The following is a 16,825-nucleotide window of genomic DNA, read 5'->3' on the forward strand; positions in this document are numbered from 1 at the left end:
TTCATTTGTGTGATGTGCGTATTGTTGGCTGGCCAGCAGCATTCACCCTTGACCCATCATGTATGTGTTGGCTGGAATAGAACGAGCCAGGCTTTACAGCTTTCTGGCCTCATCATTGAGATCAACAAATTCAGGCCGTGAACTCTGCCCCAATTTGTTTACATTTCTTGTCTCAATTTGTTTCTGTGTCCACTGCACACCTGGCCCCAGGCACATGTTTTGTTTATTTGTTTCTTTTCCAGCCCTAACTCCACTCCCTGCTGCCTTGAAGGACGAATAACATTTCTGCAATTTAATCTCTCCTGCCTTCCCCCCGTGACATGTGCCTTTTGCCCTTGTCTCACCCCCACCTTGCTCAGAATCTGTTACATTTCTGGTCCCAGGCCTCTGTCAACTCACCGCGTCCCCGGGTCAGAGTTTTAAATTCTCTTCCTCCAGAGAGTAACTGAAATCGTTGTGGGTGCAGCGTTCCCCAGATTTTTATTTTGGAAACAAAACCCATGAAATTGTTTCAGAGTTGAGGTGTTTTTGAACTTTAATCTACAAGCTTGCCTCTTTAGAGCTAAACTGTGATCCTCCCACAGTCTAAAAATGCAGCTTAGGTGGATTGGCCGCACTAAATTGTCCCCGAGTGTGCAGGGTAGGTGGTCGGGTTAGCTGCGGTAAATGTGGGGTTTATAGGAGTAGGGTGGGATAGAGAGCTAGTGCAGACTAGATGCACTGAATGACCTCTTTCTGCACTATCGGGATCCTGTGATCTTAACCATTTGTGATCATGATCACATTTTCCTCATGACAGGTCACACATCCCCATGTTCATTCAGCTCAATCTTTCATGCTGTCTTTGTGTTTTGAGAAGCTCTGTTGTTGGAATGGGAGCTTCCTTTGATGTGGCCTCTCCGCATACTTCCGACCACTTCCCAGTTCGCTGCATTAATTCTAGCTTTCTCTCATTTTCCCAAATGGGGTTGTTGAAGAGCTCAAAAGGCGCGTGGACTGAAATTGAGAAATTAAAGAGTCAGAATGAAAGAGGAAGTGGAAATAATAAACAGGTTTGGTAGATCCCAGTGGGGTGAGGAAGGGTCACAGATGTTTTCAGATCTGCTGAGCTTTTCCAGCAACTTTGTTTTTGTTCCAGGCGAATGAAACTCCAGGATCCTCCAGTTGTGAGTGTTCACACAATATTTTTGTGATTAATGTGTGGGATGTGGGCGGACCTAGCTGTGCCAGCATTTCTTGCCCATCAGTAGTTGCCCTTGAGAAGGTGGTGGTGAGCTGCCTTCTTGAACTGCTGCAGTCCTCCTGATGTTTTGTGACCCACAATGCTATTAGGGAGGGAATTCCAGGGATTTGACCCAGCGACAGTGAAGGAACAGTGATATATTTCCTAGTCAGGATGGTGAGTGACTTGGAGTGGAACGTGGATGTGGTGACCTTCCCATATATCTGCTGACCTTGTTCTTCCAGATGGAAGTGGTCATGGGTTTGGAATGTGCTGCCTGAGGATCTTTGGTGAATTTCTGCAGGAGAGACAACATTCTCTGACGAGAGTCAAACCCAGGCAGGCGAAGATGGAATGCTGAATAATAACAGACTTAGTTCAAACACAGGAGATTTGTTCAGCCAGTAATAGCATATAGTGTAAGAGTCACGGATGTGAAGTGAGTCGTGAGGGGAAATGATGCCACAAGCTGCAGATGGAATACTTTTATAGGAACAGGAGTAGACCATTCGGCCCCTCAAGCCTGTTCTGTCATTCAATGAGACCATTGCCTGATCTGTGGCCTAACTTTCAATTTCCAAAACCCACCAAACCTATCAATGAGGCTTCTTTGAAACAGACAAGGTAAATATTGAAAAACATTTTTAAAAAAACTGCAAATGCAGGGAAATCAGAAACAAAAACAGAAATTGCTGTAAAACTGAGCAGGCCTGGCAGCATCTATGAAAGAAATCAGAGTTACCCTTTTGGGACAATTGACCCTTTGAGTGACCAGATGCAGTTAACCATTCCCCCTTGCCTGTAACACCCTCCGAAACAGGTGATGGCGTGAGGACCATGAGGTTGTCAATAACAACTGAGAAAACAGCAGGGCATGCTGAATCAGAATAAAACCCATTTTGGTCTTTCACTTTTAAATCAACTGCAACAATTTATTGACTATTGTTTCAGAAACGGGACAAGCGACCAGAAAATCAACTCAATGCCATTGGGCCTGGGAACCATTGTTATTCTGACCTCCATGTGACTCCAAGCTATAACCATTAGTTTGATTCTGAACCATCCTCTGTGCAGTTAGAACGGATGATAAAAGCTTGCTGAGCTTCTGATGCCATGATCACACGAACAAATAAAAGAAAAACCCAATTACTGCAGTTACTTTTGAAGCCACTGGTGTTTCTTCAAGCTGTATGACTGAGTGAATTTTCTCCCATACACAGAGTAGGTGAATGACCTCTCCCCAGTGTGTATTTGCTGGTGCACAGTGAGGGTTGATGATGCCCTGAACCCAGCCCTACAGTGAGAACACATGAATGGTCTCCCTTCAGTGTGAACATGTTGATGGTACATGAGTTCCCTTGAGCTTTTATAGCACTTCCCACGAACTGCACATTAAAAGAGTCTCTCTTCAGAGTGAACCTGTGGGTATTTCAACAGGCAGCATGACCAGGAGAAATCCTTCCCACACTCAAAGCAGGTGAAAGGCCTCTCCCCAGTGTGGGCCCATTGGTGTGTCAGCAGGGGGCATAACTGCATGAATTCCTTGCCACACTCACAGCAGGGAGACAGCCCCTTCCAATGTGAAACTGCTGTGAATGCCTTCTCACACACAAAGCAGGTGAACAGTTTCTTCCCAGTGTAATTGCGCTGATGTGTTTGCAGCTTGGATGGGTAATTGTAACTCAGTGCACTCAGTACTGGGACAAGAATAGATGAAGGTTTGATAATCTGCGCTGACATGATGGACCAAATGGTCGTCTTCCACGCTGTAAAATCTCAGATGGAGAAACTGATCTGCAGTGAAAATGGTTGCAAATGAAAAAGCAAAAGCAGTGTCATTGCAGAAATGTACCACACTCGCTGCCCCTTTCACTGGTGGTCTCGTGGCTAGGATTCGGACCTCGCCCCTCCCCAGCCCAGCTTTGATTTCTAGTCAGGGAATAGTCACTCTGCTGTGTTATTTCATCATGGTGACAGCACTTCTAACTGATCCTTCAGGAGATGGAAGGTGAACTGTTTAGTCCCAGACGTCACTCAGATTAAAATAAAACAAAGAACTGGGGAAATATGACACAAAAATGGAATTGACATGGAAGCTCAGCAGGCCTGGCAGCATCTGTGTCGGGAAACAGAGTTAGCAAATGGTTGAAAACAAGAAGAGAGGAGACGTCAGGAAAAGTGAAGGGCCACAGTGGTTTGTAGGAGCTGACCGTAGGCCTCACGCAGCCAGGCCCTACGTCGGTTCTGAAGGCAGGAAAGCTGATGCTTCAGGTTCTGAAGAAGGGTGAGACCCGAAACATCAAATTTCCTGCTCCTCTGATGCTGCTTGGTCTGATGTGCTTATCCAGCTCCACACCTTGTTATCTCAGATTCTCAAGCATCGGCAGTTCCTACTATCTCTGGGCTCTGATGACTGATTTTCACTGTTTACCCTGATATATAATCACTCCGGATCAATCACCCACAATGACTCTCGTTTGTGTGTTGACGGTGCACATCTCACCTCATTTCAGAGCTCGGAGAGGATCCATGCATGTTAAGCTGGCAAATTTCACTCAAGTCATCCTAACAGTCTCGTATTAAGACCATAAACTTTAGTAGCAGAAAGAGACCATCCAGCCCATTCAGTCTGCTCCACCATTTACTGATCTCGTGTCTGATATGATAATCCTGAGCTGCACTTTCTTGCCATTCCCCATAACACTTGATACCTTTACTGATTAAAAATCTGCCAATCTCACCATTTAATACACTGAACGACCCAGATCTGACAAGCCTCTGCTGTAAGGAATTCCATAGATTCACCATCATTTGAGAGAATAAACTTTTCCTCATCTGTCTTAAATGTGCAACCCCCATTCTGATATTAGGCACGCTCGTGCAGATTGCCCAAAAGGAAAACCATTTTTTGTGTCCAACATATTAAATCGCAAAGAAATCTGTATGCTGTAATAAGGCGCAAGTATTATTTTTGCAGTACTGTGTTTGAGCACGTGAAGTCATTGGATTTCAGCACTTCCTCCTGTTTGCTTTCATCCCTGATGTCAAACTGTTACTTATTCTGACAAAGCTATTCCCTTCATGTGTTTTCATGTCAGGAATTCACGTTCACTTTAAGAATTTTGAGAGGAACAATAAAATCCTCATTCCTATTTCGGAATCAAGCCATGAACACAACAGTTGCAATGCTGAATCCCAAAAAGGAAGGTGCAGACAATACTTGCACGTTTTCTGTCTTGACACTGCTTTTGATCTTTTGTTTCAGTTGCAAAATATTAGTCAGTGATATTTTAACACCACGGAGAAAGAACCTTCGGCCCATTATATCTATGCAGTCATCAAATATCTCACTTATAAATAAAAACCGGAGGAAGGGTCACCTGACCTGAAACGTTAACTCCGTTTTCTCCTCCACAGATGCTGCCAGACCTGCTCAGCTTTACCAGAAACTTTGTTTTTGATCTCACTTCTAAAGCCAGTTTCCAGGGCTTGGCCCAGCACCTCGTCTGCTTTGACGTTTCAAGTGCTCATCCATATAGGCAGTCAAAGTTTGAGGGCATCAGTGGAACAAAAACACTTTCTTCAACAAAGGAAAGGAAAGCATTGCTGGTTGCTACAACATGAAACTACATTTTCCTCTTTGAAGACAGCTATTAAATCCAAACTGTTTCTCAGAGCCATTTGCCAGTTTCCGCCATGATGCCAACAGTGTAGAATGAAATCCCACACCGCCTGAGGTTACCACTAATGACTTTCTACATTCAACCTCTCTGCTGACATGAGTTGTGGTGTCCCTCAAGTTCAGCCACCATCAGTTTTGTCTCTCTAATAAGAAAGCAGTCCTCTGACCCAGAATGTGTATGGCATCTGAGTGTCAGACTCAGTGTGTGACTCAGTGTCAGATTTTGTAATTTACAACGATGGGCACTTAACCCAAAATTCCGAGTGCTGTGCACAGCATTGCTGATCACTGCGCGCGCGCTCTAAGTTCCCAAGTGCCCACTGTCTAGAGCTTGCGCACTGGGAGTGATCCTGAGCAGCAGTCGCTGTTTCCCTCGACTCCACAAGAGGTAATAGTAAGGCGGAACGGGGGAGGCAATAGACCGGTCAGTGAGACGGGGAGAATTTCTGAACACTTTGCGAATGTGACAGATCCCGTATAAAGAAGCAATCTGTCCCGGTTTCATAAAATGTTAAAATCGAGGCTCCCGCTCAATGGCAGACTGTGGGTAACGGCAGCCATCTTTGTAGGAGGCAGAGGGCATCAAGGCGCATGTGCGGTTGTCCTGGGCCAGGGGCAAGAAAGTTGTGAATGTCTCTCCTGGACTGACAGAGATGGCGTTTTTATAAGTGACAATGGGAACTGCAGATGCTGGAGAATCCAAGATAACAACGTGTGGAGCTGGATGAACACAGCAGGACAAGCAACATCTCGGGAGCACAAAAGCTGACGTTTTGGCCCTAGACCCTTCATCAGAGAGGGGGATGGGGTGAGGGTTCTGGAATAAATAGGGAGAAGGGGGGGAGGTGGACTGAAGATGGAGAGAAAAGAAGATAGGTGGAGAGGAGAGTTTGGGTGGGGAGGTAGGGAGGGGATAGGTCAGTCCAGGGAGGATGGACAGGTCGAAGAGGCGGGATGAGGTTAGTAGGTAGGAAGACCTACCCGTCTTCCCCGGACTGACCTATCCCCTCCCTACCTCCCCACCTCTCCTGTCCTCTCCAACTATCATCTTTTCTCTCCATCTTCGGTCCACCTCCCCCTCTCTCCCTATTTATTCCAGAACCCTCTCCCCATCCCCCTCGCTGATGAAGGGTGGAGGCCCGAAATGTCAGCTTTTGTGCTCCTGAGATGCTGCTTGCCCTGCTGTGTTCATCCAGCTCCACACTTGTTATCTTGGCGTATATATAAACTGCTTTTACAGGGAGTTGGGAGAGGAGCATTTAAACAGCAAACTCCAAATCAAGGAAATAGTTGCTTCTTCCGAAATTGTGTCCCAGATTGACTGAGGTGGCTTTTGTAATTTTTTTACAGCACATCAGAAGAGGATTTCCAGATCGGAAACTCAAACCAAATGATCTAAGCATGCCTTTTTTATTCATTTAGCACTGGATATTATTGGCCTTTAAAGGGAAGTATTGAGTAAAATAAAAATAGCACAAAATTCCTTTCTTACATTTCCCAGTAACTATTGTCCTATATTTTAAATCTGTGTGCCAAACAGTTTTACTGTCAGCAAAGAGGAACAGCTGCTCTTTATCCACCTGATTTAAACCTGGACACCTTTATCAAATCAGAGATAGCAAGAACTGCAGATGCTGGAAACTGAGATAACACACTGTGGAGCTGAAGGAACATAGCAGGCCAGACAACATTGGAGGAGGAGGCAAGTTGACATTTCAGGAAGGGACCTTTCATCAGAACATTTTCCTCCAGGTCCATACTGTATTATCACCCCCTTTATCTACTGTCATATTGACCTCCTTTGCACTATGAGGGGCAACTTCAATTTCTCCAATGTGACCTTAAAACCAGTATCCCTCAGTTCTTTAAACATTCTGCTGAATTTCTTTTTGAATGATGAGTTGACCATCACATCCTTCATGGAGGTCACCTTTTTGTGCAGACCCAAATGCTGTCTGTTCAAATGAGTGATGCTATGACACGTGGACAATTACTCAGTGACATCACTCTGAGTCTGAGGTATCCTGAACTGTGATAGTTTCCTCTGACTCCAGTGCTTTTGATAACTTTCCAGGGGTAGAGATTAGCATTTGATTTTATAGTTGGAACACAATGAAATTATTTCAGTATTTTTTAACCAGAAATCTGCACAATTCAGCTTCTCGTGCTGTTCTCAGACATCTGACTCTGGGGCTGGTGTTCCTTCTTTCACAGCATTGTGAGAGCTCATGTGGGAAGATGGAGCTGTTAAGGCAGCAGCACATGGTTGGTAGAATTTTCTCACCCCCATAATATCGTGAGACTGATGTTAAAAGTTGCTGTATAACACTGATGAATGAGAGCCCATCCATTGTCCTGGTTCATTTCTGCTCTCCTCGATCAGCTCTGTCATGTCTAAGTTCCTCTGTCTCCAATAATGGGTGTGACTATCCTAGATATTTTATTGTTACCTTCATTCGCTCTCTAAATGAGGTTTATACAGCAGAAAATTGCCTGACCATTTGCTGCTGGCAATTATATTTCCTGAGTACGTCCCACAATGCTGTTCAGCGAGGAGTTACTCATGAAATGGTGATGAAGGAACTGTGATATGTGTCCAAATCAATGACAATTAATTGATATCATTGTAGTATCTTTCACTGAATGGAAACATCCAGGCTGTTCCCCAGGAGTATTACAATGCAACGTTTGACCAGAATCATCAATAACATGTTAGGAAGGTGACAAAATGCTTTATGGTCAAATTTGTTGTTTTGAAGGCATATTTGCAAGTACAAAACTGAGGCAGAGAAAGGGAGAGTTTTAGTGAGGAAATTTCAGCATTTGTGGCCTTGGCAGCTGAAACTTGAGGGCACCAAATGTGAAACATTAAAAAACAAGAATTTTCAGGAGTATGGAATTAGAGATAATGCAGGTATCTGGAAGGGCATTTTTTTAAAAAAAATGTCATTCTTGGGATGGGGGTGGGCACGATGGGCTGGTTTAGCATTTAGAATAGCTGGTTTAGAATTCTATCAAGTTGGTAAGACATCAACTTTCCTGCTCCCTATCACTGATAAGCCCATTTTCTTCCAAATGTAAATAGATCTTATGCCTCAGTATTTTCTCCAATGGCTTCCCCATCACAGACGTCAGGTTCACTGGCCCATAATTACCTGGATTATCCTTGCTACCTCCTGAAACAAGGGGACAACATTAGCAATTCTCCAGTCCTCCGGGACCTCACCCGTACTCAAGGATGCTGCAAAGATATCTGTTCAGGCCCCAGCTATTTCTTCACTCGCTTCCCTCAAAAGCCTGGAATCGATGACATCTGGGCCTGGGGACTTGCCCACCCTAATGCCTTTTAGAATACCCAACACTCCCCCCAACCTCCCTCCTTATGCCGACTTGACCGACAGTAATCAAAAATCTATCACCAACCTCAAAATCTGTCATGTCTTTCTCTAAGTGAATACAGAGTTAAAGTACTCATCAAGAATCTCACTCATTTTCTCTGACTCCTTGCATAACTTCCCTCCTTCATCCTTGAGTGGGCCAACTCTTCCTCCAGTTACCCTCTTGCTCCTCATGTCTGTCAAAAGGCTTTGGGAATTTCCTAAACCCTGTTTGCTAAAGATATTTCATGATCCCTTTCAGCCCTCTTATTTCTTCGTTTCAGGTTAGTCCTACTTTCCCGAACATTACAGCACAGTACAGGCTCTTCGGCCCTCGATGCTGTGCCAACATGTCATACCGATCTGAAGCCCATCTAACCTATACTATTCCATGTACGTCCATATGCTTATCCAAATTCTTCCAAAGCTTCGTCTGTTTTCAGTCGCCTAGACCTTATGTATGCTTCCATTTTCCTCTTTGTCAGTCTCACAATTTTACCTGTCATCCATTGTTCCCTAATCTTGCCCTTTCTGTCACTCATTTTCACAGGAACATGTCTGTCCGACAGTCTAATAAACCTCTCTTTAAAAGTCTCCCACATATCAAATGTGGATTTACCCTCAAACAGATGCTCCAAATCCACTTTCCCCAGTTCCTGTCAAATTTTGCTATTGTTGGCCTTCCCCCAGTTTAGCACTCTTCCTTCAGGACCACGCTCTTCTTTGTTCATCAATATTTATTCCCCAACACCAGGCTCAGTATGGCGCCTTAATAAGTTGGAGTATTTACACGCAGCTCTAGAAAACCCTCCTCCATGATCCTTAAAAATTCTGCTCCATCTAAACCACTAACTCGAAGTGAAGATAACAAAGTGTGAAGCTGGACGAACACAGCAGGCCAAGCAGCATCTCAGGAGCACAAAAGCTGACGTTTCAGGTCTAGACCCTTCATCAGAGAGGGGGATGGGGAGAGGGTTCTGAAATAAATAGGGAGAGAAGGGGAGGCGGACCGAAGATGCATAGAGGAGAAGATAGGTGGAGAGGAGAGTATAGGTGGCGATGGCATAGGTCAGTACGGGGAGGACGGACAGGTCAAGGAGGCGGGATGAGGTTGGTATGTGGGAAATGGAGGTGCGGCTTGAGGTGGGAAGCGGGGATAGGTGAGAGGAAGTACGGGTTAGGGAGGCGGGGATGAGCTGGGCTGGTTTTGGGATGCTGTGGGGGAGGTGGAGACTTTGAAGTTTGTGAAGCCCACATTGATACCATTGGGCTGCAGGGTTCCCAAGTGGAATTTGTGTTGCTGTTCCTGCAACCTTCGGGTGGCATCATTGTGGCACTGCAGGTGGCCGATGATGGACATGTCGTCTAAGGAATGGGAGGGGGAGTTAAAATAGTTCGCGACTGGGAGGTGCGGTTGTTTATTGTGAACCGTGCGGACGTATTCTGCAAAGTGGTCCCCAACCCTCCACTTGGAAAGTCATCTTGGGGCCTGGGATGGGGGTGAGGGAGGAGGTGTCGGGGCAAGTGTCGCACTTCCTGTGGTTGCAGGGAAAGGTGCCGGGAGAGGTGAGGTTGGAGGGGATTGTGGAGCGAACAAGGGAGTCACGGAGTGAGTGGTCTCTTCAGAAGGCAGACAAGGGTGGGGATGGAAAATGTCTTGGGTGGTGGGATTGGATTGTAGATGGCGGAACTGTCGGAGGATGAAGTGTTGTATCCGGAGGTTGGTGGGGTGGTATGTGAGGACGGAAGGGATTCTCTTAGTTCGGTTATTGCGGGGTCGCGGTGTGAAGGACGTGTTGTGGGAAATGCGGGAGACGTGGTCAAGGGCGTTCTTGACCACTGCAGGGGGAAGTTGCGGTCCTTGAAGAACGCAGCCATCTCGGATGTGTGAGAGTGGAATGCCTCATCCTGGGAGCAGATGTGGTGAAGGCGAAGGAATTGGGAATAGGGGATGGAATTTTTGCAGGGTTTGGGTGGGAGGTGGTGTACTCTAGGTAGCTGTGGGAGTCGGTGGGGTTGAAATGGGCATCAGTTTCTAGCTGGGTATCTGAGAGGGAGACAGAGAGGTCAAGGAAGGTGAGGGATGTGTTGGAGATGGCCCAGGTGAACTTGAGGTTGGGGTGGAAGGTGCTTGTGAAGTGGATAAACACTTCGGTCCTCCTCCCCCTCTCTCCCTATTTATTTCAGAACCCTCTCCCCATCCCCCTCGCTGATGAAAGGTCTAGGCCTGAAACGTCAGCGTTTGTGCTCCTGAGATGCTGCTTGGCCTGCTGTGTTCATCCAGCTTCGCACTGTGTTATCTTGGATTCTCCAGCATCTGCAGTTCCCATTATCTCTGATCATAACTCTAAGTGAATCCCAGTCAATGTTGGGAACGTTAAAATCTCCCGTCACCACCACCCTGTTGCTCCTACATCTTTCCACAATCTGTCCACATATTCGTACCTCCTAAAGTGGAAACTCCTTCCCTTACAGCATTGAGAGAGCTGATGTGGGAAGAGAAAGCTGTTAAGACAGCAGCACATGGTTGGGAGAATGAGCAGTGGTAAAAATCTCATTTGGATACACTCAGTAGAAGGAAGCAAAAAAAAACACGAAACAGAGCTCAAGGACACACAAAAGTAGAAGCAGAGAAATAAGACAAGTGCAGAGAGGGGAATGTGAGAGGACCGTGAGGAGTGTGTAACGATAGTTAAGTCCAGAGGTAACAAAGGAATGGATGAGTGTTTCAGCAGCAAATGAGCAAAGACTCGGAAGAGTTGGGTAATGTTACTGTGGCAGAATTAGGCAGTCTCAATGACGGTGGGGATATGTGGCTGAAAACTCAGTTCGGGATGAAATATTTCACCACGGTTATGACTTTTTGGTTCAAACTCAGGCAATTGCCACAGAGGGTTTGGAGTCAGTTGTGACGCAGTGGAGTTTGTGTTGGGGAAACATGATAAAGGCCTTGGTTTTGTCATTAGTTAATGGGAGGAAATTTCTGCTCCACCAGGACTGGATGTCAGCAAAGTTTGGATGGTTTGTGACCTGGAGGGAATTTAGAGATGTTGGTGTTCACATCCACCTGCTACCCTGCCCATTCTCAATGATGGAGGCTGGGTGTTTAAATGACTCTGACAAAATTCTGATCAAGTTGCTGGTGTTCAAAATCCCTCGCTTTCATTCTCTATCTTCACACAGAAGCCGGTGTCTTGTGAGAGATTGTCTCTGACTCTCTTGTTTTTTGTTTGATGTCAATTTCACAGGATATTAGAAGGGGAAGACGAACACAACCAAACATCACGCCCATTTCATCACAAATGGAACATGATCAGATTTTAAACCTGGTAGGAAAACGGTCCATTCACACTGGAGAGAAACTACGCATGTTGTGTGTGTGGACAAGGCTTCAGCCAATCATCAGACCTCACAAACCACAAATGCAGTCACACTGGGGTGAAACTGTGGAAATGTGGAGATTGTTGGGAGGAATTCATTTCCACATCTGAGCTGAAAACTCATCGACAGATTCACGCCAGTAACAGGCCATTTACCTGCTTAATGTGTCGGGAGGGATTCACTCAGTAATCTCACCTGCTGCAATGCCAGCTCATTCACACTGATAAGAGACCATTTCAAAGCCCAGCCTTTGGAAAATGCTTCAGAACATCCCGGAACCTGATGTCCCATTAACTAGCTTGCATTAATGAGAGACCTTTTAAATGCCAAAACTGTGGAAAATGTTATAAAACCTCTGGAAACTTGGCGGCCCATCAACATCTTCACACTGAAGACAGACCCTTTAAATGTCGAGACTGGAAAATACTATAAAACATCTGGGGACCTGATGACCTACCAAAGTGCTCACGTGGAGGAGAGATCTTTTAAATGCCCAAACTATGGGACGTGCTTTATAAGTCCCAGGGATCTCTTGTCGCATCAACTAGCTCACATTAATGAGAGACCTTTTAAATGCTCAGCCTGCAGAAAATGCTACAAAACCCCCGGACCTGATATCCCACCAACAATTTCACCCTGAAAAGGGACCATTCAGGTTCTGTCACTCTGGGACTGGGTACAGGTGATCATTCGACCTCACAGAACACCAGCAGGTTCACACTGGGAAGAGACCATTCAGCTGCTCCGAATGTGGGAGCGCATTCACTCAGTCGTCTAACCTGCTGAGACACCAGCAAATTCACACTGGAGAAATCTTTCAAACGCCCAGACTGCTGGAAGCGGTGCAGAAGCTCCTGGGAACTGAATTGTCATCTACATGTTCAAGCTGAGGAGAGACCTTATAAATGCTGCGATTATGGGAATCCCTGTGCAAGATCATGGAGGTAGTTTTATCATCAATGTGTTCAAATTGAGGAGAAACCTTTGAAATGTCCGGTCTGTGGGAAGTGTTATCGAAGTTCTGTCGAACTGATGTCCCATCAACATTTTCACATGATGAGGTATCTTTTCGGAGGCTTTCATTGTGGGACTGAGTTCAGGTGATCATCTCAACTCTCAGTAAACCAGCAAGTTCACACTGGGTAGAATGTATTTACCTGCTGCATGTGAGGAAAAAGAAAAGAACACTTGGGTCACTCCTCAGCCCTGCTGAGACAGCACAGAGCCACCCTGGCGAACAGGCCATTCACCTGCTCTGTGTGGGGGAAGGAATTCATTCATTTGACAATCCGGCTGAGACAACATAGAGTTCACAGATCTCAATGGTAATTTGACTTAGCGGTTCAAAACATTCATGACTGAAAGCAATTCTTTAAATATTCTGGATAAAAGTGAAAAAAAAAAACCTTTGTTTCAAACAGTGTGGCAGGTCACTGTAAAGATGTGATCATGGAGTACTTGGAAGAGGCAGCGTGGCTTCCCCAAGGGGGCTCCATGCCTGACAAATCTGATGAAATTCTTTGACGGGGTACTGAGCATCCTGGATGAGGGGGAACCAGTGGAAGTGATCTGTTGGATTTTCAGAAGGCATTGACTGGCTGCCGTACAGGAAGCTGCCAAATAAGGGAAGTGCCCGTGGTCTTAGGAACAAAGTACTGGCATGGATTGAGGATTGGCTGACTGGCAGAAGGCAGAGAGTTGGGATAAAGGAGACTTTTTCAGAATGACAGCCGGATGACTAGTGGAGTTGAGCAGGAGCAAGTGTTGGCACCACAGCTATTCATGCAATGTATTAATGAGCTGGACAAAGGAATTAAGGACATGGTCGCTAAGTTTGCAGATGACTCAATGATAGGTGGAGGGACAGGTTGTATCGATGCTGTGGGAAGCCTTCAGAATGACTTGGTCAGGCTGGGGGAGTGCACAAAGAAGTGGCATGCGGCATCCAGTGAAGGAAAGTGCAAGGCTATTCATATGGGTGGGAAGAGTAAAGACATAGACTATTTTCTGAACATGGAAAACCTTCAGAAATCTAAAGTCAAAAGAGACTTAAAAGATTCAGTTCAGGATTCTTTGTAAGGTTGACATGCAGGTTCAAATGGTGGTAATAAGGCAAAGGCAATGTAGGCATTCATTTGAAGACAGCTCGAGCGGAAATGTACTGCTGAGCATATAAAAGGTGCTTGTCAAACCGCAGTGGGAAAATTGAGTAGTTTTGGGTCCTGTATTAAGAAAAGATGTGCTGGTGTTCGAGGGATCCAGAGGACGTTTACAAGATTGATTGCAGGGATGAAGGACTTGTTAAATAAAACTAAAAAAGAATCACATATTAGACATAAACAATTGGGAGAAAATGAATCTTTCGAATAGTATGAATAGTGTGGGGTCATTCCTAAGAGGAGCACCAGGAAAGCAAAGAGAGATATGAGATAGTCTTGGTGAGTAAGTTTGAGGATGTCTCAAAGGAATGCCACAAGTACATTAGAGAAAGAGAGCAATGAGAGAGAGTTGGGCTCCATACAGATGAAGGAGTTGATCTTTGTGTTGAGTCTCAGGAGTTGGGAAACATATTACTTGAATATATTGCCTAAGTTTTTAGTGTGGAGAAAGAAATGGAGGCTGGAGAACTCAGGGAAATAAATAATGATATTTTGAAAACAGTTCACATTATAAAAGAGGAAGTGCTGGTGGTCTTAAAAGGTATAGACGTGGATAATTCTCTGGGTTCTGAGCTAGTATGTCTCGGGCACTTTGGAAAGTTAGGGAGAAAATTGTGAGCCGCTGCAGAAACATTTGTATCGTCTCTAAATAATGGTGAAGTTTCTAATAACTGGAGAATGGCTGGTGTTTGCATTTGTTTGAAAACTGATGTGAGGAGAAGCCTGAGAACCATAAATCTGTGAGCCGATGCATCTCGAGAGTCACTGACTGATTAGGTATAGTCAGCATGGTTTTATGCAAGAGAAATCACGCCGCACACACTTCATTGAGTTTTTGTGAGGAAGTGACTAAGAAGGTTGATAAGGGCACAGCTGGTCACATTGTTTACTTGGAGTAAAGTGAAGCTTTCAACAAAGTTCCTTGTGACAAATGCATTATTAAAGTTAGATCACATGGGATTCAGGATGAGCTTGCTAATTGGATACAGAGTTTGTTAATGGCAAGAGACAAACTGGTGCTGGATGTTGCTTTTCAGAATGGACACCTGTTCAACAGGGTCTTCTGCTGGGTCCACTTTCGTTTGTCATTTGTGTAAATGATTCAGATGGGACTATAGAAGGCATGGTTAGTAAGTTTGTGAGTGATTCCCAAATTTCTGGTATGGTGGCCAATGAAGATATTTAAGATTACAAAGAGAGCTTGTTCAATTGGGTCAATGGGCTCAGGAGTGGCAGATGGAGTCTAAATTTGAATAAATACACGGTACTGTGTTTTGGTAAAACAAACAAGGACAGGACTGATACAATTGAAAGCTTTGTGAATCATCGAGGAGAGTCGTATCTGAACTTCAGGCGAGGGATAAAAAAAGGTGCGGGCTCCACTTGAATGTGGTGATCTGAGGGCAATGGGGAAGGGGAGGGAAAGGCTGGATTCCCCTGTTTCTCCATCCAGCTGGTTACTTCCCTGTATTTTATCTTGGAAAATCTGGAAGAAATTCTGCTGTGACTTGTTGTCATTTTAATGGGGAGGTGGGTGGGATGGGTGTGCCAGGATATCGGAAGGGAGTGGGATCCCACCCCCTCTATATGCCATTCCCTCCTACCACCCCCGGTTGGTCTGTGTGAAGTTTGTGAGTAAATGGAGCGAATTGTTTCCATTGACTGGGACTTCATTCCTCTCTCTGGTGTTGAGCGTTGAGGGAATGGGGAGGTCAGCGCAGGCTCTGGATTGGAGATAAGGAGGGGGATCAATATTTCAAAGGGGCCGAAACTGCACGGCCTGACACCCACACTCCCTCACGGCCAATGTTTGGTGTGAAATTAATCCTCTCTCATCAACAAGTGACTATTGTTTTGCTGCTTGTGGGAACCGGCACGGTGGAGAGTGTAGGGGCCAAGATGGTGGTATGGAGGGAAATTGGAGACAGCTGAAAGAGGGACAGGGCTGAGGGACATAGATATAGGTTCTGAGGAAAAGGGGGTGAGGGATTAACTCCAGTGTTCAGTCTGAGCTAAGGTCTAAGTTAAAATGGGGTGTTTAGTAGTTGCTGGTGGACTCAGTGGGGGAATCCTGTTTTCACGTTGCAATCTTGCTGTGTGGGGACAACCTGCAGCCTTTTCCTCTACAGGAGCAGGGGTCCACCATTTCCAAATTCAGATGAGGTGGGTGTGTCGGCGCTTCTGATCTTGGCCGGTGAAGGATATGGAAACCTTTAGTCTCTTCAGTATGGGGAACCTGGGGAAAGCTGTTGGGATGCTGCTGTGCAGAATGTCCTTCATTCCGCAGTCAGTCCTTCAGTTTGTGGGGGCAGGGTGTGGTTGGCTCCAACAAAGTTTTGAGGGAATCCCTTCGAGGTACATTAAGTGGCTGCCTGTGGAATCTTGCTGTGCATCCCCTTGGTCTGCGGAACAGCCTCAAACGTGTTGTGTGTCTGTCTACAGGGCCCTGAGCGGACACTGCTGACAGCTTTTAGTGGGTGAAATGCATCGTCCCTCCTTTACCCTCAACTCCGATCACTCCCACCTCTTGTCATCGCCTCACCCTTCAAAATGCGATATTGGTGTCGCAAACGTCAAGGAGACACGGCGGGGAGATTGCAACTTGTGGAAAATGTAAGGCAGGAGTGTTTCAATCAAAACAGAGGAGATGGAGACTGAGAGAGAGAGAAATAAATACCGATTGTCAAGAGCAAGGAAAGCTGAACGGAGAGGTCGATGGCGTCAAAGAGAAGAAGATAGAGGGACAGAGGAGTGAGAGAGAGTGAGATGGGGCAGAGACAGGCAGAGAGGAAGAGAGAGAGAGAGAGAGCGATTGTTGAGCAACAGAAAACAGAGCAGAGATGGAGAGGTGGATGGGGCAGAGAGGGAGAGAGACAGAGGGACAGCCACAGACAGAAAAGTGACAGAGAGAGAGAGGGAGAGTTTGATCAATTCTCAAGAGTAGGACAAAGTTGCACAGAGATAGAGAGGTGGATTGGGACAGAGAGAGGGAGGGAAGACTGAC

The sequence above is a fragment of the Stegostoma tigrinum genome, unplaced genomic scaffold, assembly GCF_030684315.1.
Source record: "Stegostoma tigrinum isolate sSteTig4 unplaced genomic scaffold, sSteTig4.hap1 scaffold_86, whole genome shotgun sequence".
In the NCBI taxonomy this organism is placed as follows: domain Eukaryota; kingdom Metazoa; phylum Chordata; class Chondrichthyes; order Orectolobiformes; family Stegostomatidae; genus Stegostoma; species Stegostoma tigrinum.